Source organism: Tasmannia lanceolata, unplaced genomic scaffold (assembly GCF_043159265.1).
Source record: "Tasmannia lanceolata isolate RefF3 unplaced genomic scaffold, GAP_Taslan_0.1 ptg000012l, whole genome shotgun sequence".
NCBI lineage: Eukaryota > Viridiplantae > Streptophyta > Magnoliopsida > Canellales > Winteraceae > Tasmannia > Tasmannia lanceolata.
The window spans coordinates 23,118,059-23,144,432 of record NW_027518689.1 but is presented as its reverse complement, the minus strand read 5'-3'; the positions used below and the strand labels follow the sequence as shown (position 1 = coordinate 23,144,432).

The 26,374-nt window shown below is 37.9% G+C and overlaps 1 long non-coding RNA gene and 1 other non-coding gene across 2 annotated transcripts; one reads left to right on the top strand and one right to left on the bottom strand.

The window, feature by feature from the left end:
- Positions 1-4,219: 4,219 nt before the first annotated feature.
- On the bottom strand, positions 4,220-4,965 carry LOC143887120 (uncharacterized). Its single transcript, XR_013254050.1, has 2 exons — positions 4,828-4,965; positions 4,220-4,546 (listed from the first exon to the last, which is right to left on the bottom strand). It is a non-coding gene; the product is annotated as an uncharacterized LOC143887120 (long non-coding RNA).
- A 7,491-nt stretch (positions 4,966-12,456) lies between these two features.
- LOC143888985 (5S ribosomal RNA) lies at positions 12,457-12,575 on the top strand. Its single transcript, XR_013254615.1, has one exon. It is a non-coding gene; the product is annotated as a 5S ribosomal RNA (ribosomal RNA).
- The last annotated feature ends 13,799 nt before the right edge of the window (positions 12,576-26,374 follow it).

Genomic DNA, 26,374 nt, shown 5'->3' with positions numbered 1-26,374 from the left:
AGCAAAGCTTCAATTTATACCTTTAACCATACAACATTTACCGACATTTGAGACCAAATTGAGGATAGAAATCATTTGATAAAACTTTAGGTCTGTTTGGTTGCTAGTAAAATTTAAAACTTAGGAAGTTTTTAGTAAAATTTTCGTCTCATCCCATGTTTGGTTGCCTTTTAGCATTGGAATTTTTTTACTCCCACTATTGTAATGATTGCTTATGAGTGTGACATAAACTCCTTGTCCTCTCTTTTTCTTTCCTAGGGAATGATGTCCTCTCTCTCTCTCTCTTCCCTCTCTCTCCTCACTTCCCATATTTGGTAATGACACCCTTAAATTTTGGCGGGAATTTTAGGAATTGTAGGAAAAAACAACCTAGCAAATCCCATTGACCTCACTGTTGGGATTAAAAAGCTCGTAGGATAAAAATTTTACCGGCAACCAAACGCAGTTGGCTGTTTGGATATGCGGATTTTAGAGTCCTGAATTTCTTCAAAATTGTAGATGGGAGACAAGAGAAGAAGGTGGACCAGCCAACGGTTTTTTATTTCTCGCCATTCTTTTCGTAAACAAGAGAGTGGCAGATCATAACATGTATCCAGGTTTTAGAAATCTGTTGATGGGGGAGATATTTTTAAAACCTCGATTTGCTACTTAAGGGGCGTGTTCAGCAACTATTTCTTTTACAACATTTCCCCCTTTTTTAGGGGTAGAGAATGAGTAAAGCCAAAAAATCTCAAAAATATCGTTCCGCTGTGTGACCCGCTAAGGTTTCTAAAAATTTGCCTACTTTTTCGACTACAAAATAAAATTATAATAAGCGATAAATAACCGTTTCTAAAGATTCTCATCACTCCGCCCGTTTAATCGGGCAAGAATGTGAAGTCTTGCTGAACTCGCCCTTAAAATCCAAGTTTCTAACGAGAAGCGAAACGGATGGGCTTCTTCTTCACTTGTCTCCCATCTACAATTTTGAAGAAATCCAGGATTCTAAAATCCACATAACCAAACGGCCCGTAAATATCTGATGAAAGATGGCTGCCCATTCATTTCCCATGATAAATTCATCCTCGGATAGGTTGACTGCAATTCCTCCTCTGATTTTGTTTGACTGCAATTCCTCCTCTGATTTTGGTTGATGTATATCTTTTATATTTGGTTTTGAATGCTTTTCATGATGCAAGGGGTTTCATCTTTTCTAGGCAAGAGATCCATGTCATATTTAATACTTATTCTCTGTATATGGTGCTGATCCAAGTTAATACTAACCCCGTTAATATCGAAACATCAAAGGTAACTACAAGAGGCATTTTAATTCCATGAATATTAATGTTTTTGTTATGGGGTTTCCTAGGGTTTTATTTCATTACATTTGAAGGTTTTAACGCATTTTAGTTCTTTGCAAAACTCATGATTTAGGTTTGAGCAATAATGTACGATGGATTTGGAATGATTCAAGTAACAACAGAGTCTTCTCTAAAGCTTTCCCTGCATTAGGTAAAACATGCAAAACCAAATATTAAAGATATACATCAAATAAAACCGGAGGAGAAATTGTAGTCAACTTATTCGATGAGGATGAAATCCTCATGGGAAATTAATGGGTAGTCCTCTCTCATCGCCCACAAAAAATGATATTTAGACTTTAGAGTCTTCTCTAAAGCTTTCTTCGCTCACCCAAATACAGAATTAAAAAAAGGGGCCAAAAAAGCTAAACAAATAAACAAACTAGTACCATGAGAAGAGAATTATCATGTAAGCTTAATAAGGGAGATGATATTGCCACTCTTAAAATCAGATAAGACACATCACATGTTTGGGAAATTCCTACTTCTACATCGATAAAACCTTGAAGTAGGAAAAAAATACAAAGCATCTACTTCCATTGCTGAAATAAATCAATGAAACTGAAACATTTTATAGGAAAAAAATATCATGCACCATTAGCATTAGATTTGGCTTCAAGCTCAGGGTCTTGAGAAGAGGAATTTCTGAAGAAATACTTATCCAGTAATGAAAAAGAAAAAAAATGAGGGGGTATGATGTGTTTGGGCTTCTGGGACTGATTGAGGGAAGGAGAAGAGGAAGATGTGATAAGGATTTTGAAAGGGTATATGCATTTTGAAAGAAACAGAAAGGTTGTAGCATTTGGAAACGAATAGAAGCCGAACTTAGGGGGTTTGGAAATGAATCTTGAATAATAGCCATTTATAGAGATCCATTTCTATCATAAATATTGACAGAGGATGCATATTCTTTTCTAGGTGACAAATTGAATCGGATCGGTAGGAATGAATTAGATGCCATGATTTCAGAGATTTTGATTGGAATTAAACGCAAATAGTGGGCAATCGAAGAGGAGTTATAAGAGAAGGGAATATAAGAAGGCATGTGAGTGCCATGTGGTGCACGTAATTAAACGGAAATAGTGGAAGTCGAAGAGGAGTTACAAGAGAAGGGAAGATGAGAAGGCATATGAGTGCCACCTGGCGCACTCACAGAGTGCAGTATTCTGTTTTTCTTATATACTAGTTGCAAACCAGTGCGTTGCACGGGAACGGGAAAAACAAACAAACAAATAAGCATTCATAAAGAAAATTAAGCCACTGAACTAACCCACGTGTGATTAAAGCTTCTATGACATGCATACCTAGAAAATAAAGCCATTGAACCAATCTTGTTTAGATTCCAAGAAAATCCATGAATAATTTGGAGAGTTTTTATACATCAAAGAATATTTGTTCGACCCCAAATGTCACGGATACCACCATAAACAGATATATCATATTTTTTATCAAGGCCGGTGAATTTTTCTTATAATTCAAAAGAAGTGTTTTTCATATAATTTAAATACGGGCTGTGTAAAAAACGTAAATTTTTATAGATTCATAAATCGTTCCAAAAAATAAAAAGTCGTAGGAACTTGCTTTGACCTTTCCAAACATTTCCAAAAAATTCCTGCAATCTAAAGAGAGCCCAAGTGAAAATCATCAAAATTTCATCAATTGGAATTAGGAAAATTTTAGAAATGACTTTCCTTTCCCTAATGCGGCTAAAAATGGCTATCAAAGAATCATATCAATGGCCTTCTATTTCAAATTGTATCTGATACTTTTTCCTAAAATAGCTATAAAAGAATAATAGATCTACCCAAAACAACTTGAATATAGCTAGAATTCCTTCAATTCAGAAGGAAGTGTAAACAAACATATGCTTATGCCTTAATCCAATATTGTGAAATTCAACTTGTAATGGTAAAAAATTACCCAGGGAAGCATCAAATCATTTAAAAAGCACACATGCATTTTAAATGAATATTGCATTAGATAAGCCAATATGAAGAAATAATACGTTTGAATTGCAGGAAAAAACATTTCTGACACAACTTTTTTCTCGAAATATTTTTGTTCTTCCCACAATTTAGAGTAAAATGATATGATTATGGCTAATTTAGAGTATCATCATAAATTGAAGGTCCCTCTAAAAACATTTCTGAAACATCATTTATATAAACCAATAAAAAAAAACCCTGATTTCTCTTTTTGATTATAACATGTTATTTTAGTGGAATGTATTGAAGAAAGCTGAATAGCCTAACATGTATAATGTATTGGAGACCCAAATTGAAGGTAAAGCACGCATAGGCGGGAAAAAAGCAACAAACATTTGGTATATAGATATAGAAAATATAAGATTTAAGAAAAGATAACTTCACAGAGCCATGTACCAGATTTGAAAATTTAAGAAAGTCATGTCCATACGAATAACCTTCAGGTGATAAGTCTTTATTAAAGGATTGCAGAATGCCCAAAAATTTCCCAATCACCATAAAGATGGAGCTAAAATTAACTTAAGTAAGATCCTAAATGTTTATTCTATCTCTCGATTAGAAAAATCTGATTACAGATACAGTAATAAAAAGAAAAGAAAGGATATATAATAATCAATTAAAAAACCTGAAAATAGATGCAAAGCCCCTAATTAAAAACATGAAAACAAAACAAAGAAAATGGTCGAGTAAAATAATCAATGGACTGTGGTATAAATCAGCAAAATTAAAATTTTCCTGCACAAAACAAACAAAATTTATAGGGAAAGCCCTTAATTAAAAACCCTTAAATTAAAATTAAGTTTCATGCTTAACCAAAACCCCAACCGCCATATAACCATTAAAGACAAATACAAATGTCAAAATTTCAATTACAGATGATAGACTATTATAACATACAGAGGAAAAACCCTTATATCTTGATCGTGTGAGTATAAGGTGGTCGTCGCCGGCGAAGCACAACCCAATTTCAGAGAGAAATCCAAACTAATCATGTGCCAAAAAAATGACTACAAATAATTATCCGGCAAAAATAAATTCCCAAAATATGGCCTTCACTAAAATTCTACAACCCATATAGAATATCATACTCTAGGCAAAAAATTGTCAACTTCAACCCACATCTCATACCAAAATAATAGTATTTACCAAGATTTAAGTTATTAAATACAGAACTGCCCAGCTTTTGACAACGAAGAGCGATCAGTAGACAGCCTCGTGGCACTGCAAAAGAAAACATAAAAAGATTAGGGAGGAAAAAAAAGATGGCTCAAAGAAAAGATCAGAAATGGGGAACGAACCCATTGATTTTATTTTTTGAAGGGAACGAACCCATGCTATATATATATATAAAGCGAAATCCTATATTAAAAAGTCCTCTTTATCACCTTTTGGCAAATCTTCTATTACTAAAAGCTATTAAATCACTTATTAAAAGCTATTAAATCTCAAAGAAATGGCTCAAAGAAAAGACATAAAATAAGATGGCTCATCGTTGCCCTCACCAGATCTGTAGAGATGATTGCAAGGAAAAAAGGTGGAGTCTCCTTTGCCACTCAAAATAATAAGTTACAGCAATGCATGCGAAAGTTCCCAATGTGAGTAGAGAGAAGAAAAAAGGTCCCATTGTCCCCTGATGTGACAACACATTTTCATTTTTATTTATTCACTTCATGACCTACCTTTCACCACTGCTATCTACAAAGCCCAAGATGCCGTACTGTTGCTTATCCTTCATAGATCTCAACGGTAGTCTATCTACTATAATAAGCTGGATGGAAAAGAAGAGAATTTTTTGATTTTTTTGAAAATTCTATGAGAATTACACATCACTTTTTTGACTTTTTTTAACAAATGCACCCATTCAACTCACATATTTTCAATCCTACCCTCTCCATAATGCTTTTAACAAAGGCACCCATTAAAGCCATATAATTTCAATCTTACCCCCCTCCTTTATGGTTTTTTAATAAAAAATCTATAGGGTGATCTTAACCATCCGATTTAAGAGGAATTATGGAAACATCTATAGATTGGAGGGCTAGGATCAGCCTACGAAAATGATTTTTGGGGCACAACCTATTTATGTTGTGTTCCATCACATGGACGGTTTGGATCAACCTATGACGTGGTCCGTATAGTTCTTTGTCGGCCCGTGCATCGCACGCACCCATTAAAGCCACATAATTTCAATCTTACCCCCTCCTTTATGGTTTTTTAATAAAAAAATCTATAGAGTGATCTTAACCATCCGATTTAAGGGGAATTATGGAAACTTCTATAGATTGGACGGCTAGGATCAGCCTATGGAAATGATTTTTGGGGCACAACCTATTTATGTTGTGTTCCATCACATGGACGGTTTGGATCAACCTATGACGTGGTTCGTATAGTTCTTTGCCGGTCCCTGCATCGCATGACGTTGGGGCACAACCTATTTATGTTATGTTCCATCACATGGATGGTTTGGATCAACCTATGACGGGGTCCGTACAGTTCTTTGTCGGCTCGTGCATCGCACGGGTTTTTTGACTAGTATCTACTATAATAAGCCGGGATGAAAAGAGAGAGTTTTTTCGATTTTTTTGAAAAATCCGTGAGAATTACACCTTACATTTTTTGACTTTTTTGAACAAATGCCCCCATTCAACTCATATAATTGCAATCCTACCCCCCTCCTTTATGCTTTTAACAAAGGCACCCATTAGATCATATGATTTCAATCCTACCCCTCCTTTATGCTTTTAACAAAGGCACCCATTAGAGCCGTATAATTTCGATCTTACCCCCATCCTTTATGGTTTTTTAATTAAAAAACTATAGGGTGATCTTGACTATCCGATTTAAGATAAGAGGAATTATAGAAACATCTATAGCTTGGAGGGCTAGGATCGGCCTATGGAAATGATTTTTGGGGCACAACCTATTTATGTTGTGTTCCATCACATGGACGGTTTGGATCAACCTATCACGTGGTCCGTACTGTTCTTTGTCGGTTTACTAGTACTATATAGTAGAAGAGAAAATAAGAGAATTTTTTGAAAATTCTATGAGAATTATACATCACTTTTTTGACTTTTTTTTAACAAATGCACCCATTCAACTCATATATTTTCAATCCTACCCCCTCCTTTATGCTTTTTAACAAAGGCACCCATTAAAGCCACATAATTTCAATCTTACCCCCCTCCTTTATGGTTTTTTAATAAAATATCTATAGGGTGATCTTAACCATCCGATTTAAGAGGAATTATGGAAACCTCTATAGATTGGAGGGCTAGGATCAACCTATGGAAATGATTTTTGGGGCACAACCTATTTATGTTATGTTCCATCACATGGACGGTTTGGATCAACCTATGATGTGGTCCGTACAGTTCTTTGTCGGCTTGTGCATCGCACCGGTTCTTTTACTAGTATATAATAAAGAGGAAGGGAGGTTTACTGTTCACCGCTGAGGTGGCAGCCCTCCCCTTCCTCCGTCGAATCTACATGGAAAAAATAGTCCTGACGTGACATTCATAAATCAGAATTGAAAACGCCCGTCACATTTATTCCTTTCTGTAACAAACGCTTCCTATTTCTAAACGGTGCAACTTCTCATTTTCCCAAACGACGTCGTTTCATACTCCTCTACCTATAAACTAGCCCTCTGTCTCCTACCCTCTCCATCCAGACTCTTGGCAGTTTCCCTCTCCCTTCTTTGTCGAGGAGAACCTAGAGCGGCCTTCTGCCTTTTTACCCCTTCAGTCTTCCATCTCTTCTCCCTAAACCTATGCCAACAAAGCCCTTCTCCGGTGATAAGGCCTTCCTCCGGTGACGTGGTTCTGAAAGTTTATTTTGGAGGAGAGGGTTTCATCATGCGGTAAAGCCCTTCCTCCGGCGAGAGCGTAGCAGTTTCTTTCGGATCTTAAGGTAAGAAACACAACTATTGTTGTTTACTTTTATCTTGAATTCACAGATCATACTATTCCCATATTTCCTGCTCTATTTAATTCGATTCTAGATCTTTTTTCTTTCTTTTCTTATTGCCATTCCAGTCTTTGCTTTTCCTTTGCTCTTGGTTTTCAGCAGTTGCTGCTTTGCCTATGTTGAATGTTGTTCACACATCTTACCGAAATAAAAACACAGAGTTACATGTGTTTTAAACTATTCCTACCATTCTAAAATTATTCTAAAATTTATCCATCTGCAGGGGTTCTTTGAAATTGGCTACTCAATTCGGGGCATGCTTTGATTCTTGCAACGGATGACACCTAATGTGGGGCTCATTAATAAGGCAAGAAGAAGCATTGATTTTGGATTGGGTCGGCCTCACTGAGTCTGTACGAGTCACAGAAAGAATCTTAGTGATTGCAATTCTATGCAATATCCGAAGAACCACAAATCACCTTTCATCTATTGTATAGTAGTTTCCTCTATTGTAGTTGTAATGGCGCTGATTTTTCTGCCATCTATCATAGAGCAGATTTTTAAGTGGGTTACCATTTTCACTAACTGCTGAGTGAAATTAAATTTCTCAATCACAATTTGGTTTCTCTTTCTTCTCTATTTATAGGAGTATCTATTTATTGGGGATGTTCAAAGCAAAATTTATTCCTAATTTTGAATTTTTTGAAAATCAAGATTTAAGCAAATATAATTGAATCCTATCAATAGCTATTTATGGAGAGTTTTAAGCTAGGTGGGTTATTTAGGAATGTTATGGGAAGATCCAGATTTCATTGAGATTAGATTGAGTTGGGAATTTTACCCAATAAGATCTAGGTTTTAGAGATTAAAGAAAATAGAGATATAGTTGGAGAAAATTTGGGATATGGATAGGTAATTATTAGAGATTTTGTTGGAGGTTTGATTCAATATTAAAACTCCCGATTCTTTTAGGGAAATGTTATCAGCACTACTATATTTTAATGAGGGACTCCTCACCTTATTAAAAGTACGGTACGCACCATAGGATGATCCAAACCGTCCATTAGATAGGCCACAGCCTAAATAAGTTGTGCCCCAAAAATTATTTCCATAGGTTGATCCTAACCCTCCGATCTGAAAGTTAGAGGGTTGGGATTTTTGGGGCACAACCTATTTAGGCTGTGGTCCATCTAATGGACGGTTTGGATCATCTTATGGTGCGGGCCATACCGTACTTTTAATAAAGTGAGGAGTGCCCTCATCAAAATACAGTAGTGCTGAACATTTCCCTTCTTTTATTGCTAATAATTTCTATTTAAGAGAGATTCTAAGAGATTATTTAATTAGGGTTGTTATTTATTTTGAGAGAAGTTTTAGAGATTTTATTTGATTAGTATATAAAAGTCTTTATTTTATGTTTTGGAAACGTGTGAGGGAGAAAACTTTTAGGTGTTACGGTAGAGTAAGGTTTATTGTCTTTAGATTTCATTTCCTAATTTTTGGATGGCTGAGGACGGGTTAAGATTAGGATCAAATTTTAAGATTTGTTAGTAATAAAATATTCTAACCATTTCACTTTAGGTTAAGAGGATGAAAAAAGAGAGAATATTAAAAAGTCGTTTGTGAGTGGAAGTAGGGACAACGTCCAATTGGTCTTATCATTTCCCACCAAGCCCCATGTTCATATATAAATAGGGGTGTAAACGGGCTGAGCCGAGCTTGGCCAGGCTCGGCTCGGCTCGTTAAGCTCAAAGGCTCGGCTCAGGCTTGGCTCGGGCTCGGCTCGGCTCGGTCAAGCTCGGCCAGGCTCGCGAGCTTTATCGAGCCGGGGTTATAAAGTTTCGCACAGTTCACTAGCAAAAGCAAAAAAAAAAAAAAGTCGAGCCGGGGTTATAAAGTGGTTATAAAGTTTCGCACACTAGCAAAAGCAAATAAAAAAAAAGAAGTAATGATTACAAACAAAAAGTAAAATATCTGAATTATAAAGTTTAAAATGAAAAATTACCAAGAAAAGGCACTAAGTTATGACAATTAAGAAAAAAAATACCAAAAAAGGCTAAAATGTATGACAATTACGGGAAAAAAATTAATTTCCGATTTTTCACAACCGTTCGTTTTTGCAGATGATGTTAACATGACATACTTACGTTTTTTATTTTCAGATGATGTTGACATGACACGAGCCTTAACGAGCCGAGCCGAGCCAAGCCGAGCCTGGCCTAACTCGGGCTCGGCTCGTTAAGGATTCGAGCCGAGCTCGAGCGAGCTTCCGAGCCCGAGCCAAAATTGACACCCTTATATTTAAATACCCAATCCTATTAATCTAAAATAACTTTTACCCTGGCCCCGTGCAATTATAACTTTCACCCTTGCCCCGTGCATCGCACGGTTGGTCCCACTAGTATTCATTAAAGACATTTTCACCCCACATCTTACGTCAACACATCCTCCCCAACTTTGTTAATGGCACCCCTGTATTTTAATTTCTCATATTTTCTCATGTTACATTTTTGACTTCCCTCATTTTTTCTATCAACTTCTCTTGCCTTCTCTTACATTTTATCCTCCCCTCATTTTTTTCTCCCCATCTCTTCTTCTCTCTATAAATTATCATCTTATAGTTCAAAGTTTTACTTTTTATTTCCTTTATTTCAGTTGAGGTAGCTGAAATAGTTACTCTATTTATTTAAGGTGTCTCGATTCATTGAGATGCGTGCTTAAGAGAGTCATCTCAAATTTCATTAGATTGGTACCACAAGTGTACCCATTATGTCTAATTCCATGAGGACCCACTATAAAAAAGTAGTTGTCTAATTCCATGAGGACCCACTATAAAAAAGTAGTTATTTATGATCCTTAAATGACCGCCTGCATATATAGGTTTTTACTTGAGGTCCAGAAAAAACCGCTGGTTGTTTCTACCAGCCGTTTTGGGAGCCATCGGTAAAATGCCACCTTTACTTGCGGTCAATAAAAAATTGTCAGTATGTTTTTATGCCTGAAACATTTCCTTTTTACCAGCTATTTTGGAAACCACCACTAAACAGATGATAAAAAACAGCCTTGATTGACCGTCGGTAAAAATTATTTTCGAAAAAATCCTTGTGCGCCCGAATTTCATTCCTATCCCTTCCTTTTCTCTCCTCAAATAAAGATCTTCATCCTATCCTTTTCGAAAGAAATCAAACCCTACTGTCATCTTTTCTCCCCTTCCTCTTTCAAAACACTCATTACATGTTAGGGTTTGTGGTCTCGGTTGAAAGGAATGCCAGGAACACGGTTTGCAGGGAGGAATTTCTACTGTCGACAATGGATCAATCATCCAATCATCTATTTCTAAGCGTGAGCTTTTAAACACCAGACTTGACCAAAGGAACCTACCTACGATGAGTAATGTGAACGAAAAAGATCCTGAACGTGCGGCGTGAAACTAAGTTTCTTATTCTCAAACTTATATTTTCATCATTTTATCTGTAGTCTAATTTTCAAGGTTCAAATCTTCTTCGCTTGGCTTGATTTTGGTATCATTAGAAAGGTTGTTTTTATTACCTATCTACCGAGCCCAAGATCACGTGATTTTGACGTTATTTGATGTAGTTATAGCCTATTTACCGGCGTGGTATTTGTCTATTGAGGTATTTTTATTATAGGGTTATTTTAGTCATGTTTTTTGGTTTTCTCCAAGTTACTTTAGTTGTATAGGTAAGATTAGTTGCTTAGGTCTTAAGTCATCTTTTAGGGTTTCTTTTTTTTATAAATAAAAACTATCAAAACATTGCAATGGACTTATTTGACTGATTGAATTAAAGTTTGCCTTTAGGCTTTTGAGTTATTTGAGAACTTTTGAGTATTTTCTAGAAACTCAACTTCGATGGGATCGAAGTAAATCTCATCTCCTTCGATGGTGATTAAAGTATTTTATTCCCTACGAGGACACTATAAGGTGGAAGTAATGAAGTTACTAAATGCTAGATTCATTAGAACAACCAGGTAGGTCGATTGATTATCAAATATATGTTCATACATAATATGAAGTATCTCCTCTTTAATATCATGTGTATGCACCCTATGTATGTGCACCTCCTCACTATATCTCGTACAATGGATCCGATCCATTCCATGCGTACGATCAAATCTGAAATCCGGATTGTCCAACAATCCATAAGAGTATAGCAAGTTGTGAGTGGGATCGTCGTGGGATCCAATGGTTGTTTCTGCAGGGTCCACCATGGGCCCCATTGCGATATCACGCAATGTAGTTAAACTACGATCGCATTAGGCAAGTGGTTCCTACCAGAACATTGCCCTGGAGAAGACCATTAGATCAAATACCCGAGCACATCCAATGTGCATGTCCTTCCTGCAATCCTACATTTACCAAGTTGGGTCCTATGAGGGTTGGACTTCAATTACCCCTAGGCCCACTCAATGGTATACCTTAATATCTATCAAGTTTGGGCACGCAAATGCATTTGCAAATTCGTTTTGAAAACAACCGATGCCTTTGGAAAGCTTTGATAGACAATTTATCAAACTGACTGGCCAGTCATTATTTAAAGGGCCTAGCTGAGATCGAAATTGTAAATGAATTTTCTTTAGGGTTTCTTCTAGTGAGAATAAATATGAGGGAGGAATCTATTTCAGGGTAAACCATTTTGGTGTAATTTACTTACCATGTATTGGTTTGCCGTTTATTTAATTTTCATTGTTCTAGTGTACAGAGTAAATAAGGGGGTATTTTATTTCTAGTGTTCCAAGATTACATATTGTAGAGGGTAAATGTCATAAAGTTATTTTGATCATGTTCCATGTGGCGTAGCCGGAAGCGCGAAGAATGAGTCAAGGATTGATCTCCGTCAACCACCGATCAAATAATCCTTCGAATCCACGAAGAATAAGATAACTTCTAAGAAGAAAGCCAGAATACTTTATTTCAAAAAAATAATTGTCAATTGTGCAAACAACCCTTTCACTTGAGTATTTATAAAAGCATTATTTCATACCCTAAATAAAACACCTCTCTAAGCCCTTGATCTAATCTAACGGTTGTAATTAAAACCCTAAAATTCTACTTTCTCAACCTTCCTAAATTCCTACATAATAAATAAGACACGTGTTGCAACTTTCCCAAACTCCTATATAGTAACTACCCTAGGACTCCTATTAAAATAAGAAATATATGCTTGTAAAGAAATATGGCATTTTAAAATAAGAAAGGTGTTGGGTGCGATCATACCAGCACAAATGCACTGGATCCCATCAGAACTCCGAAGTTAAGCGTGCTTGGGCGAGAGTAGTACTAGGATGGGTGACCTCCTGGGAAGTCCTCGTGTTGCACCCCTGTCACTTTTTTTTTCTTCAAAAAAAAAAAATAAGAAAGGTGTTCTTTCAAAGAAATATGGTTGACTCGATGGACTTGGAAACTTTCCAAGTTGTGATGCCTTCCAGCCCACGCCATTCACCTCCACTTGAAGAGAACTCGATCTCGAGTTCATTGGTGATTTCACCATAGAATCTCCAACTTCAAAGACCTTACTAAATTGACGCCTGGCCCTTTCAGCATTGTACTTAGATTTGTACTCGTCGAGCTTCTTTTTCTTCTTTTTGACACCTTTGTAGATTCGTTTCTTCTTCTCCTTTTTTGATTTGACAAGGGATTCTTTTAGTGCCAAACATAATTGTCGCTCCACTTGAAAGGGTTTGAGGTCCTCCTCTACTTTTGATGGACATAAAACTTGATCCATCACTAACTATTGTCAGGAAGGACAAATGGTAGGAATGAGGTCTTCTTCCGTATTTTGCTCCTCTATATCACATTGCTTCTGATCAACATCTTCAAGCTCGTCACTAATTGCTAGATGTGTAGTACACCGACCACCATGGGGACACTGATCGGATTTGTGACCCAATTGGTTGCACTTGCAGCACATGATCCGTTGCTCGAACTGTGACTCGAACGAATTATGACATGGGAGTTTGGTCGTTGCCGAAGTAGAAAGAACATCTCCGCATCCTCTTCCTTGTGTTGGAAATGCCTCGGTCGGCTTGCTTGTTTTGGCTAAATAAAACTATTTTACAATCTCTCTTAGAGACTTGTAATATTTTTCATTTTTTGTGGATTCAAAGGACAACCCTTCGTGGATTTTGGGTCATTGTTGAAGTAGTAGGAACATCACCGCGCCCTCTTCCTCGTGTCGGGAACGGTTGGGCAAACTTGCTTACCCAACTAGGAGGATCCAAAACAACCTTCTCTTTTGTTGTCATAATCATCGTTCGAGGCGTCTCTACCACGGTTTGACTCTCATAAAAATCCTTATGGCTCGACCGATTGATCATGGTCTCAACTTGTTCCGCCAACTTTACCGCTTCAGACAACGTCCAAATCTGGTAGAGGGTAATTTGATCATAAATTGCCTGATGAAGACCTCCTTTGTAGTGTGCCACTTGCTGTGCCTCGATCTCTGAAATATCATTTCTAGACGATAGCCTGTAGAACTCTTTCGTATAATCTCGCATCGATTTACTACCTTGGTTACAATTTGGTACTGTTGAAAGAGTACCTGATCATAATCAGTGGGAAGAAAAGTCTCGCGAAGGATTTGACGCATCCGTGCCCACGTCCGGATTGGTCGCTTTCCCATCCTTGTACGAGAATGTTGTAGTTGTTCCAACCATGCCGAAGCACCTACCTTAAACTTGATGGCTACAAGTTTTTTTCTTTTTCTCCTCGGAAACTTCCATGTAGACGAAAAATCTCTCGACCACCGCAACCCAATCAAGAAAATCTTCGATCTGAAGTTGGCCATTAAATTCGGGAAAATCCACCTTAATACGATATTCGCGATCACGAGCTACGGTTTGCGGAACGCGGCCACGAGCACACCTCGGACGGATTATTTCTTCGAATTCCTCCTCGCTAGAGTAATCATCGTCAGGAAAATACGTATCTCTTGTGCGGGGACGTTGAACTCGATTTAGAGCTTGAGTGTCCCGTTGCTGATCACCGCCATCAATTTGGGGTTGCTCGCGTTCAATAGGATTCAACCGTGCCAATTGCTCCTTTATTTGATTAACGGTAGCTTGTAGAGCGTTGAACATCTCTACCATCACGGTGGATTGTTTTTCTCATTCTCCGTGGGAAGCCATGGAAAATAACAAGGCTTTGATACCACCTGGCGTAGCCGGAAGTGCAAAGAACAAGTCGAGGATTGATCTCCGTCAACCACCGATCAAATAAACCTTCGAATCCACGAAGGGTGCTCGTCGAATCCACGAAGAGCTATTCTTCGAATGCACAAAGAACAAGATTTCTTCTAAGAAGGAAGCCAAAATACTTTATTTCAGAAAAATAATTGTCAATTGTGCAAACAACCCTTGCACTTGAGTATGTATAAAAGCATTATTTCATACTCTAAATAAAACTCCTCTCTAAGCCCTTGATCTAATCTAACGGTTGTAATTAAAACCCTAAAATTCTACTTTCCCAACCTTCCTAAATTCCTACATAATAAATAAGAAACATGTTGCAGCTTTCCCAAACTCCTATATAGCAACTACACTAGGATTCCTATTAAAATAAGAAATATATGCTTTTAAAGAAATGTGGCCTTTTAAAATAAGAAAGGTCTTCTTTCAAAGAAATATGGCTGACTCAATGGACTCGGAAACTTTCCAAGTTGTGATGCCTTCCAGCCCACGCCATTCACGTCCACTTGAAGAGAACTCGACCTCAAGTTTGTTGATGATTTCATCATAGAATCTCCAACTTCGAAGACCTTACTAAATTGACGCTTGGCCCTTTCAGCATTGTACCTAGATTTGTACTCGTCGAGCTTCTTTTTCTTCTTTTTGACACCTTTGTAGATTCGTTTCTTCTTCTTCTCCTTCTTTGATTTGACAAGGGATTCTTTTAGTACCAAACATAATTGTCGCTCCACTTGAAAGGGTTTGAGGTCCTCCTCTACTTTTGATGGACATAAAACTTGATCCATCACTAAGTATTGCTCGGAAGGACAAATGGTAGGAATAAGGTCATCTTCCGTATTTTGTTCCTCTATATCACACTGCTTCTGATCAACATCTTCAAGCTCGTCACCAATGGTGAGATGTGTAGTACAGCGACCACCTTGGGGACACTGATCGGATTTGTGACCCAATTGGTTGCACTTGCAGCACATGATCTGTTGCTCGAACTGTGACTCAAACGAATTATGACATGGGAGTTTGGTCGTTGCCGAAGTAGAAAGAACATCTGCGCATCCTCTTCCTTGTGTTGGAAATGTCTCGATCGGCTTGCTTGTTTTAGCTAAATAAAACTATTTTACAATCTCTCTTAAAGACTTGTAATTTTTTTCGTTCTTTGTGGATTCAAAGGACGACCCTTCGTGGATTTTGGGTCATTGCTGAAGTAGTAGGAACATCACCGCGCCCTCTTCCTCGTGTCGGGAACGGTTGGGCAAACTTGCTTACCCAACCAGGAGGATCCAAAATAGCCTTCTCTTTTGTTGTCATAATCATCGTTTGAGGCGCCTCTACCACGGTTTGACTCTCATAAAAATCTTTATGGGTCGACTTATTGATCATGGTCTCAACTTGTTCCGCCAACTTTACCACTTCAGACAACGTCCAAATCTGGTGGGGGGTAATTTGATCATAAATTGCCTGATGAAGACCTCCTTTGTAGTGTGCCACTCGTTGCGCCTCGGTCTCCGAAATATCATTTGTAGACGATAGCCTGTAGAACTCTTTCGTATAATCTCGCACCGATTTACTACCTTGGTTGCAATTTTGGTACTGTTGAAAGAGTACCTGATCATAATCAGTGGGAAGGAAAGTCTCGCGAAGGATTTGACGCATCCGTGCCCACGTCCAGATTGGTCGCTTTCCCATCCTTGTACGAGAATGTTGTAGTTGTTCCCACCATGCCGAAGCACCTCCCTTAAGCTTGATGGCTACAAGTTTTTTTTTCTCCTCGGGAACTTCCATGTAGACGAAAAATCTCTTGACCGTTGCAAGCCAATCAAGAAAATCTTCGATGTGGAGTTGGCTATTAAATTCGGGAAAATCCACCTTAATACGATATTCGCGATCACGAGCTACGGTTTGTGGAACGCGGCCACGAGCATACCTCGGACGAATTATTTCTACAAATTCCTCCTCGTTAGAGTAATCATTGTCAGGAAAATACGTATCTCTAGTGCGGGGATGTTGAACTCGATTTAGAGCTTGAGCGTCCCGTTGCTGATCATCGTCATCGATTTGGGGTTGCCGGCGCTCAATAGGATTCAACCATGCCAATTGCTCCGCTATTTGATTAATGGTAGCTTGTAAAGAGTTGAACATCTCTACCATCACGGTCGATTGTTTTTTTCGTTCTCCGTGGGAAGCCATGGAAAATAGCAAGGCTTTGATACCACCTGACGTAGCCGGAAGTGCAAAGAACAAGTCGAGGATTGATCTCCGTCAACCACCGATCAAATAAACCTTCGAATCCACGAAGGGTGCTCGTCAAATCCACGAAGAGCTATTCTTCGAATGCACAAAGAACAAGATTTCTTCTAAGAAGAAAGCCAAAATACTTTATTTCAGAAAAATAATTGTCAATTGTGCAAACAACCCTTGCACTTCAGTATTTATAAAAGCATTATTTCATACTCTAAATAAAACTCCTCTCTAAGCCCTTGATCTAATCTAACGGTTGTAATTAAAACCCTAAAATTCTACTTTCTCAACCTTCCTAAATTCCTACATAATAAATAAGAAACATGTTGCAACTTTCCCAAACTCCTATATAGCAATTACACTAGGATTCCTATTAAAATAAGAAATATATGCTTTTAAAGAAATATGGCCTTTTAAAATAAGAAAGGTGTTCTTTCAAAGAAATATGGCTGAATAATTGGACTTGGAAACTTTCCAAGTTGTGATGCCTTCCAGCCCACGCCACCATGACTTAAGGGTATTTGGTCATTTTCACCCGATATAGGGAATTTGGTCATTTTCCATGGCACCAGAGTATTCTGGTAACTTTTACCTGATAAAACGTATTTTGATCATTTTTTTGTCACAGGGGTATTTTAGTCATCTTCCATGACTCAGTGGCATTTTAGTTTTTTTACCATATATGGGGGTATTTTAATCATTTTTATGTCTTCAGGGTATTTTAGTCATTTTCCTTAACTAAAGGGTATTTTGTTCATTTTCACTCGAAATAGGGGTATTCCAGTCATTTTCATGACGCAAGGGTATTATGGCCATTTTACTCGATACAACGTATTTTGATCATCTTTTATGTCATGGGGGTATTTTAGTCATTTTCCATGACTTGGGGTTATTCCATAACTTAGGGTCATTTTGGTCATTTTTCAGCAGATATAGGGGTATTTCAGTCATTTTCCAAGACACAGAGTATTTTGGTCATTTTTACCCGATACAGTGAATTTTGATCATTTTCCATGACTAAGAGGTATTTTGGTAACTTCTCCGACTTCCACTCAACGTGACTTCGAATTACTTTGTTTCTAATTATTACCTCCTTGAGTGTATGCCCTTTTGCCTCTTTCAGGGTAAATAGATGGCAACACAAAAACAACTTACGAGGATAGTTGCCTATATTTTAATTCTTGGAACACCCTTAAGTTTTGCACAGAGGGTAAATGAATGTTTTAACATGCTCACTAGAACATAACCATAAAAGAGAGGTGGAGGATTCCTTGTTACGCATCACTATTGATTAGGGGTGCAACTCGGGTTGGGTTAAGGCCAACCCGAACCCGACCCAAGGAACCATTTACTCAACCCAAACCCGACCCGACCCGAGTTTCAACCCGACCCGACCCGACTCGACCCGACCTGAGGAACCCTTTTTCCAAGCCGAACCAAGTTCAACCCGACCAAACCCGACTCTTTAAGCATACTAAAAATAAAAACTGATAAAAATGTCAGGTTTCACTCGGGTCGGGTTGCTAAAGCGCTCAAACCGAACCTTATGTGAACTCAACCCGGGTTGGGAAAACTCAAACCGAACCCGAACTAGAGCTAAACTCAACCCGACCCGACCTTTTTTCTGGTTGAACCCGACCCGAGTTGCACCCCTACTATTGATCCCATGGGTTTATCCGAAGACCAACGCTGGCAATCATATTTGAATTGCAGATAGATAGACAAAAGTCGTAAGGCACGCCCATAGACCGAAATGACTCCTCAGGTCTAAGGACATATCCAGGGGTACTATCTGACAGAATAACCTTATCCAAATCCTTATCCACAAGTTATTCTATAAAGTGATCCTTTCAATGAGTGATACAATCAGCGTACCCATTCCTCCTGCCTAGGATCAACTACTCAGTGATCGATATAGGCCACCCAATACGTGTATGGAGGCAAGATCAATGCTAGTTGTGTACAGGTACGAAATGTCCAATCTCAACCCCAACAAGGGACATTCTAGGTCTCCAAAGAACTTGATGGTGATATCTCCCTGCCACATAGTCTCTATGTGCATGAACCATCCTATGATGCTACTTAAGGACAAACATGTGTCAAGAATCACATCACACACTCATGGAAGTACGTAATAGATGTCATGAATCAATGAATTATCATTAATTAATAGTTTTAATATGACTAGCTTTTAGGGCATACACTCTAACAGTTGAGGACTATTGAAAACAACCTAATTGACTGATCAATTTAAAGGAAATTAAAATGGCCAAGGTGCTCAACCAATTACAAGAGTTTACATACACTATCTAGTACAAGAGAAAGTGAGCGGCACTATGACCGAATTACAACTTCTGGCTAAATAGAAATTCTAGGGGTAATTCCATGCATATGATGCCACCTTCTTCATAAAATGGGCATATCCTTTTTTGAAATTCCAACGCCCATTTCTAGGAAAGAGGTCCGGCAATGGACAGAAGGGTTTCATGCCTTCACCCTAGCTACGTCACGGGAATCTAAAGACAGTTGCTGACCTCGTACCGTGGGATACCAGACCTTTGCTAAAGTAAAGGGAATCGGCCACGATAATGCCTTTACCCAGCAAATCTTGGAAGCAAAGCCAATAATGTTAAGCAGGGGATCTTCGATAGCATACCAAGGTGAGTGGATATTCGCCCCCTCCAAGATCTAACGACCCTGATCGGGCAAAAAATCGGCAGATACTAGAAATGGTTTGTTGTCATTCCCATTACAGGTGGCTTTACGGTCCAGTTTCCACCGGATTAATTTGATCCTTCAGGTTTCTCCCATCGTCTTGAATTTTGTCTAGAGGAGAGAGGAGTAAAACCATCAATGTCCTGAGGCAAATCAACACCCATTCCTTTGTCAGAACGACAGTACACAGTGGGGTAGGTCAAATAGGCAGAAAGAAGAGAGAAGATAGACATGGCCTTCTGTGAGGATCACCAGAGTTATTTGGAACTTCAGATATAGAGGTAAACTCTCTACGATAATGAATTCGTATATATACACAGAGTTGGATTGAATAAGGATGAAAGGTGTTACATTTTTCCAATATCTATTGATTAGAAGACAATAATTCGGTAAAAAATGACGCGATGGAAGAAGAATGGGTCAAAGAGAACCATGATTCCAGCCATTTTCTAAGTGCATTCTCCGAGTTTAAAGGGACATTTGTAGTCTCGAGGCAACATATGACCTCACTCAACTGCCAAAATTCATGATGAGAGGGAGGGATTTTAGAACTTATTATATCGGTCCAAGATGACATAATGACATGACCGCATGACCGATATTTGGGCAAAAGCAACGAAGTACCTATTCCGATTTAGTATCATTATAAGAAGGGTGCGATGAACTAGGTAATGACACGCATAAAGAGGTGTGCTGATTGAGATGTTCCCGCTTCCTAAGAATTTGAAATCATACTAGAATGATACAGAAGGCATTTTCCCTCAGACAAGAATATGAAACGACAGTGTAAATTAGCCAGGAATACCACATTAATGGATGTTACCAATTAACTTGTTATTCAAGTGAGATTACATCGGTCTCCATTCGTCGACAAAAGGAATGTGGGGCGCAATGTTTACACCCATTTTAGGGAGTCAGTTGGTCAGAAGAGACCAAACCGCTATGTGGCGGTTCATTTGGACTAAATCAAGGAGTTATATGCCATGCTGACATCTGATGGATGTGTGGAACAACATGCATACATTGGAGCCTAGAAGGATGGGTACTTATTGGAGATTTTCCATCAAAGCACATTTCTCATTAAAGGCAAATTGGTTACGTGAAACCAACTTATCAAGATATCATCAGATTAGACTAATTCAAAGATGTGGGACAACATTTGCCAATCGTGGGAAGGTGGTTGATAACCACCAAGACAATACAGGACGTGAGAATAAGCAACCCAGTATAGGTAGTTACCAAAAAGTTCCCCCCAGAAGAATGTGGAGTAATGAGGAACGGTTATGCGAATAAAGCTATATAAGGAGACGTATGTCTCTAAGGAAGAGGTCCCATAACCAAATCCAAACATGCATTAGCATTTTATCTTTACTTTTTCAGCACTTCTCTTTAATTCAAATATCACTGTTGAAAAAAATAAATAAAGGATCTGATCTATGGTTTATTCGAACCCAAAAGTCTGCAACTTGAAGCGAAAAATCTGTTTGAAAACCAGAAATAAAATAGAACTTATCTGTTTGGTAGAGAATCCTTTGGAAATCAGATTGAAAAGAATAAGGCTGAGTCGTGCCAGTGGTCACTCTCCTTAAGAATCGTATCCGCTCCCTACCGGTACAACTGGGATCCGCGAACCGACGCTCCAAGATAAAACAGCCAAAATTGGCTCCAGTCCACGTGCACTCGCTGACTGTTCCACCCAGAATCACTAACGAAACTGTGCTCAAATGGGAACAGAACGGAGGAAGAAGAAACAGAAGCAGAGTTTTTGCACGAAGCATAAAATAGAACGAATTTGTGTGTTTCAAAACAGTGCTCTCTTATCCCCTTTTATAGACACCATGTGTCCGTTGAGAAGAGCCATCAAAGGAGAGAAAACGTACAGAGAAGTGTCTGTTGGAAGAGACACCATTAAAGACAAAACTTTTTTCTCTCCAACAGTCATATTTGTGACCGTTGTGATTTGAAACTGATTTGTAATTAATGGGGTGTCCTTAACAAAACATGGAGTAAAAATATAACTGTTTTGTTTAATAAAAAAGACAATTTTATTTAAACCCAAACCCAAACCCGGACCTCGGGCCACGGGCCATTGCCATAACTCGGCCCGGTGAGGCGAGGCGCGCGTGTGTGTGTTATTTACACATTGGCTTGTGCTCTTTTAAAAGCCCAAGACCCAACAAATTCTAAAGCCCCTTGAAGGCCCAAGCCTTTCTCCAACTCTCCATCTTATATGGATGAGAAGAATTCTCACAAGTTCCTATGTGGGACTATTTATTTTGCCTTGGTTTAGAGAGCACAACAATCACACACACTTCAAGGTCTTGGGTTTAGGTCCCCTTTTAAACAAAAGATTCTTGTTTTTCAAAAACAAAGAGGGAAACTTTAATTTGAATCTTCCCTCCAATTTTAAATTCTAGCAAAAGCAATTGTTTACATTTGACTTTGTCTTTAATAAGACTTGTCTTTTAGCAAAACTTTGTCTTATTTAAAAGACTTTAAAAATTCAACAATCTCCCACAAGATTCAAAATATAGTTACAGTTTTGAAAACCGAAAGTATCTGAGCACATTAGAAGAATAGAGTGGATTCATACCGGTATCTTTTGGACTTCAACCAATATTTAGGATAAACAGATTACGTTACTGAGTACGGGTAGAGTTAGACTCCTTCAACCTTTCCTCGTAGGTGTAACCGACTAACCTGTCACCCACACCCTACCTTTGATTCCTTGGTGATTCATTCACAGTTTTGGAACATTTTGGCCTTGTTCCCCTCTTGGTTCTCATGAATGTTTTAGAGAATTACTCGTTAAATTCTCATTGGAAGCGGCCTCACCTCCACATTCACTTAGGTCAGTCATCAAGTATGCACTGCAAGTAACATACCACCCATTATAGGTTATGAACTGATTAAGAGTCTGTAACTCATCCTACCTCATTTGCAGTGAACACTATCTTCTTTCATTTTGCATCAAGGAGTAGGGGTGATAGTGTTAAACAACCATCCGGTGACTTGTTAGTACCCATTGAACCTAATTTCAGGGATCTCCTTTCACATAGGTTGGGTGTCCATCACTAATGATTCATGCCACGATCTTTAACCTCATTTCTTGCGATGCCTCATAAACCACTTTGTTTATTTGTGGCTTTGTCAGAGGATCTGTCAGATTCCTCTCCGACTTTACAAAGTTGAGTGCTATTGTTCCCTCACTCAAGTATTGCTTTACCAAATTATGCCTCAGGCAAATATGCCTTCTTTTGCCATTATAGGTCTTATTTTTTGCCTTGGCTAAAGCAGCTTGGCAATCACAGTGTAAAGACACTGAGGGAACCGTCCTTGGCCATAAAGGCACATCTGCCATAAAATTGCTGAGCCATTCGGCTTCAGCTCCTGCTAGGGCTAAGGCTATAAATTCTGCTTTCATAGTGGAACTTGTACTACATGTTTGTTTAACTGATTTCTAAGAAATCGCACCACCACCAAGGGTGAATATATATCCACTGGTAGACACTGAATCTCTTGAATCAGGGATCCAATTCGCATCACTATAGCCTTCCAAGACAGTAGGATACTCCTTAAAATGCAGTCCAAAGTTCATTGTACATTTTAAGTATCTCAACAACCTAGTCAAAGCCTGCAAGTGTTCAGGTCCTGGTCTATGTGTGTGTTGACTAAGTTTTCTAACTGCTAGTGCTATGTTAGGTCTAGTACAGTTCATCAAATATGACATTGAACCTATAATCCTTGAGTTTTCTTTTGGGATACCATCTCACCTTTGTTTTTCTTTAGGTGAACCTGACAATCTAAAGGTGTCTTTGCAGATGAACTATCATATTGTCCAAACTTCCTAAGAATGTTCTCTACATAGTGAGACTGTGACAATATTATTTTCTTTTCTTTTCTAATGATCTTAATTCCTAGAATTACACCAGCTTCACCTATATCTTTGGTTTCAAAGTTTGACATTAAAAATCTCTTAGTAGATTTAACTATGTCCAAACTAGTACCCATAATCAGTATATCATCTACATATACACACAGAATTATACCTTTATCACCATTAAACTTACTATAAACACATTTATCAGATTCATTTATCTTATAGCCATTTGTAATTAAGACACTATCAAATTTGTCATTTCACTATTTAGGTGCTTGTTTCAAGCCATACAGTGACTTAATTAATTTACAAACTTTCTTTTCATGTCCAGTTACAATGAATCCTTCAGGTTGTTTAATATAAATTTCTTCTTCTAAATCTTCATTTAAGAAAGCTGTTTTTACATCCATTTGATGTATTACTAATCTATGAATAGAAGCTATAGCTAATACTATCCTAATGGTGGACAACCTAGCAACAGGAGAATAAGTATCAAAGTAGTCTATCTCCTTTTTCTGTCTAAAGCCTTTAGCTACTAGCCTTGCTTTAAACTTATCAATTGTTCCATCATGTCTTAACTTCTTTTTAAAAATCCATTTGATATCTAGTGCTTTAGTTCCAGGTGGAGGTCCACCAATTCCCATGTACGATTTTCTATTATGGAATCTAATTCACTTTTAATAGCTTCTTTCCAGAATACAGCATCTGGAGATGTTACAGCTTCAAAGTAAGTTACAGGATCTTTATCTATTATATAGGTGTACATTCAATCTCCTAGATTTGTTTCTTTCCTTTGTCTTTTACTTTTTCTGAGTTCTTGAAACTTAGGGTCCAATTCATTTTCAGTTTCAGTTTGATTTCTTGAATCATTACTAGGTACTTTAGGAATTTCTTTCTTCATAGGGAAGTGATGTTCAAAGAACTCAACAGCCCTAGATTCAATTATAGTGTTATATTCTAGGATATTTTCAACTGATTTCAAAACTAGAAATCTATAAGCAGTATTATTTTAAGCATATCCTATGAATACACAGTCACAAGTTTTAGGTCATAGTTTCCTTTTCTTAGGTTCAAGTATTCCAACCTTAGCCAAGCAACCCCTAACTCTCAAGTGAGATAAACTAGGCATCTTGTTATGCCACAATTCATATAGTATATGACCCTTTTTCTTTAGGGGTATCTTGTTATATATATAACAAGTCGATAAAAGTGCTTCTCCCCACAAGTTCAAGAGTAAACCAGAACTCATCAACATAGCATTGAACATATCCTTTAAGGTTCTGTTCATTCGTTCTGCTATACCAATTGATTCGGGTTGGTATCGGGCTGTGGTTTCATAGATAATACCATTATCATCACAGAACTTATTTATAGAGTATTTTGTACCTCTATCTATTCTAAGTCTTTTTATCATTTTGTCTAATTGATTTTCCACTTTATTTTTGTACTTTACAAAGGCTTGTCCAGCCTCATCTTTGGATCAAAGAAGGTATACTTTAGTGTATCTAGAGTAGTCATCTATAAAGGTTACATAGTACGTTTTACCTCCTCTAGATTCAAGATTTCTGAAGTCAGCTAGATCACTATGAATTAATTCTAATAATTCAGTTTTTCTTTCAATACTAAAGTGTGGTTTCTTAGTGAATTTTGCTTCAACACATATTTCACATTGATGAGTACAGTTATGTGTGAATTGTAGGTAGTAAAAGCATGCATATTCCATTGTTTAGTACTACTAAGGTATTTTGTTTGTTGTTGGTGTTTCAGGGTCATTACTGTATTCCAGGGAAAATGCAGCTAAGAAAATGAAAGTGCAACCCATTTATCACAACGCCCATCATTTAGAAGGATTGGATCTTTTTAAGACTAAGAAATGCAAGGCTTATTGATTTGATGATTCGGTCCTATATGAGGTTTCCAAATCAAATACGATCTACACAAGTGGATCCACGACCAAGTCACATCGAGATATATAATTTTGATGGTTCGGATCATATTATTGAAATAGTTTAGGGGTGCAATCGAATTTCATGGTAGGCTATAAAGTGGAGGGTTTGGATTGTTGCATGGAATAAATTGAAGGGTTACAAGTGTCAAAATTTCTAGCTATATCTCAAGGATTGAGTGGGGCCTACCATGTTCTCTAAAGAAATAGAATTTTCTTTAAAGTCACAAGTATTCCTATTTCTTATTTCAGAGAAAAGTGAATTTCAGGCAATCAAGTTGCTAGAATTGCTGAACTGGAATGGAATCAAGTTGCTGGAATTAGCAAAGCTGCTGGAATCAGAAGCTGGAATCGAATTGGAATTGTGCTGGAATGGGAACTTGCTGTTATTTAATTGTTAGAATTAGCAAAGTTGCTGGAATCAGAAGCTGGAATCAAATTGGAATTGCTGCTGGAATTGGAATTCAAACCTGTTGGAATGGGGATTATTGCTGGAATCAGTTGCTGGAATTAAAAAGAAGCTGGAAACGAATTGAAAAGTTGCTAGAATCGGTTATTGCTGGAAACAAAAGAGGAATGATGCCATGTATTGCAAGTTAAAGTGGGACCCAGTTGGAAATGGCTTTTATATTGGAACACAAGTTAAAGTGGAACACACGTCTAAGAACACAAGATGCTTTTATATTGGAAATGGCTTCTGTGAGATTTGTAAGCCATGCAAGCCATGCAAGCTCATGTGTGGGATTCTTGCTTTCACATATATAGACTTCCAATTTGGAGACCTTTCTTTCTCCCATTTTAATTAGTCGGTCATCTATTTTTAGACTCCCATCTGATAATGGCAACCCATTTACGTTGTGGCTATCTCTTGGACGGTTGGGATCATCCAAAGCAACCAATTAGGAAAATTAGAAAGAGATTCAACCGACACTCTATCTCTCTCTTATTTCAAGGAAAAGTGGGATTCGGCAATATGAGTGGGATCATCGCTTATCAAGATCTTAATTTTATGGGCAGTTAGCTAACTTGGACTGGGGCCCACTAATGTGAAAAATTAAATTTTGGGGAAGAATGAATGATCGGTTGACAAGTGGGGCCCAAGATGAGGATCAAACAACTTAATTGGGTGGTTGAGATAACCGAATTATATATATATATA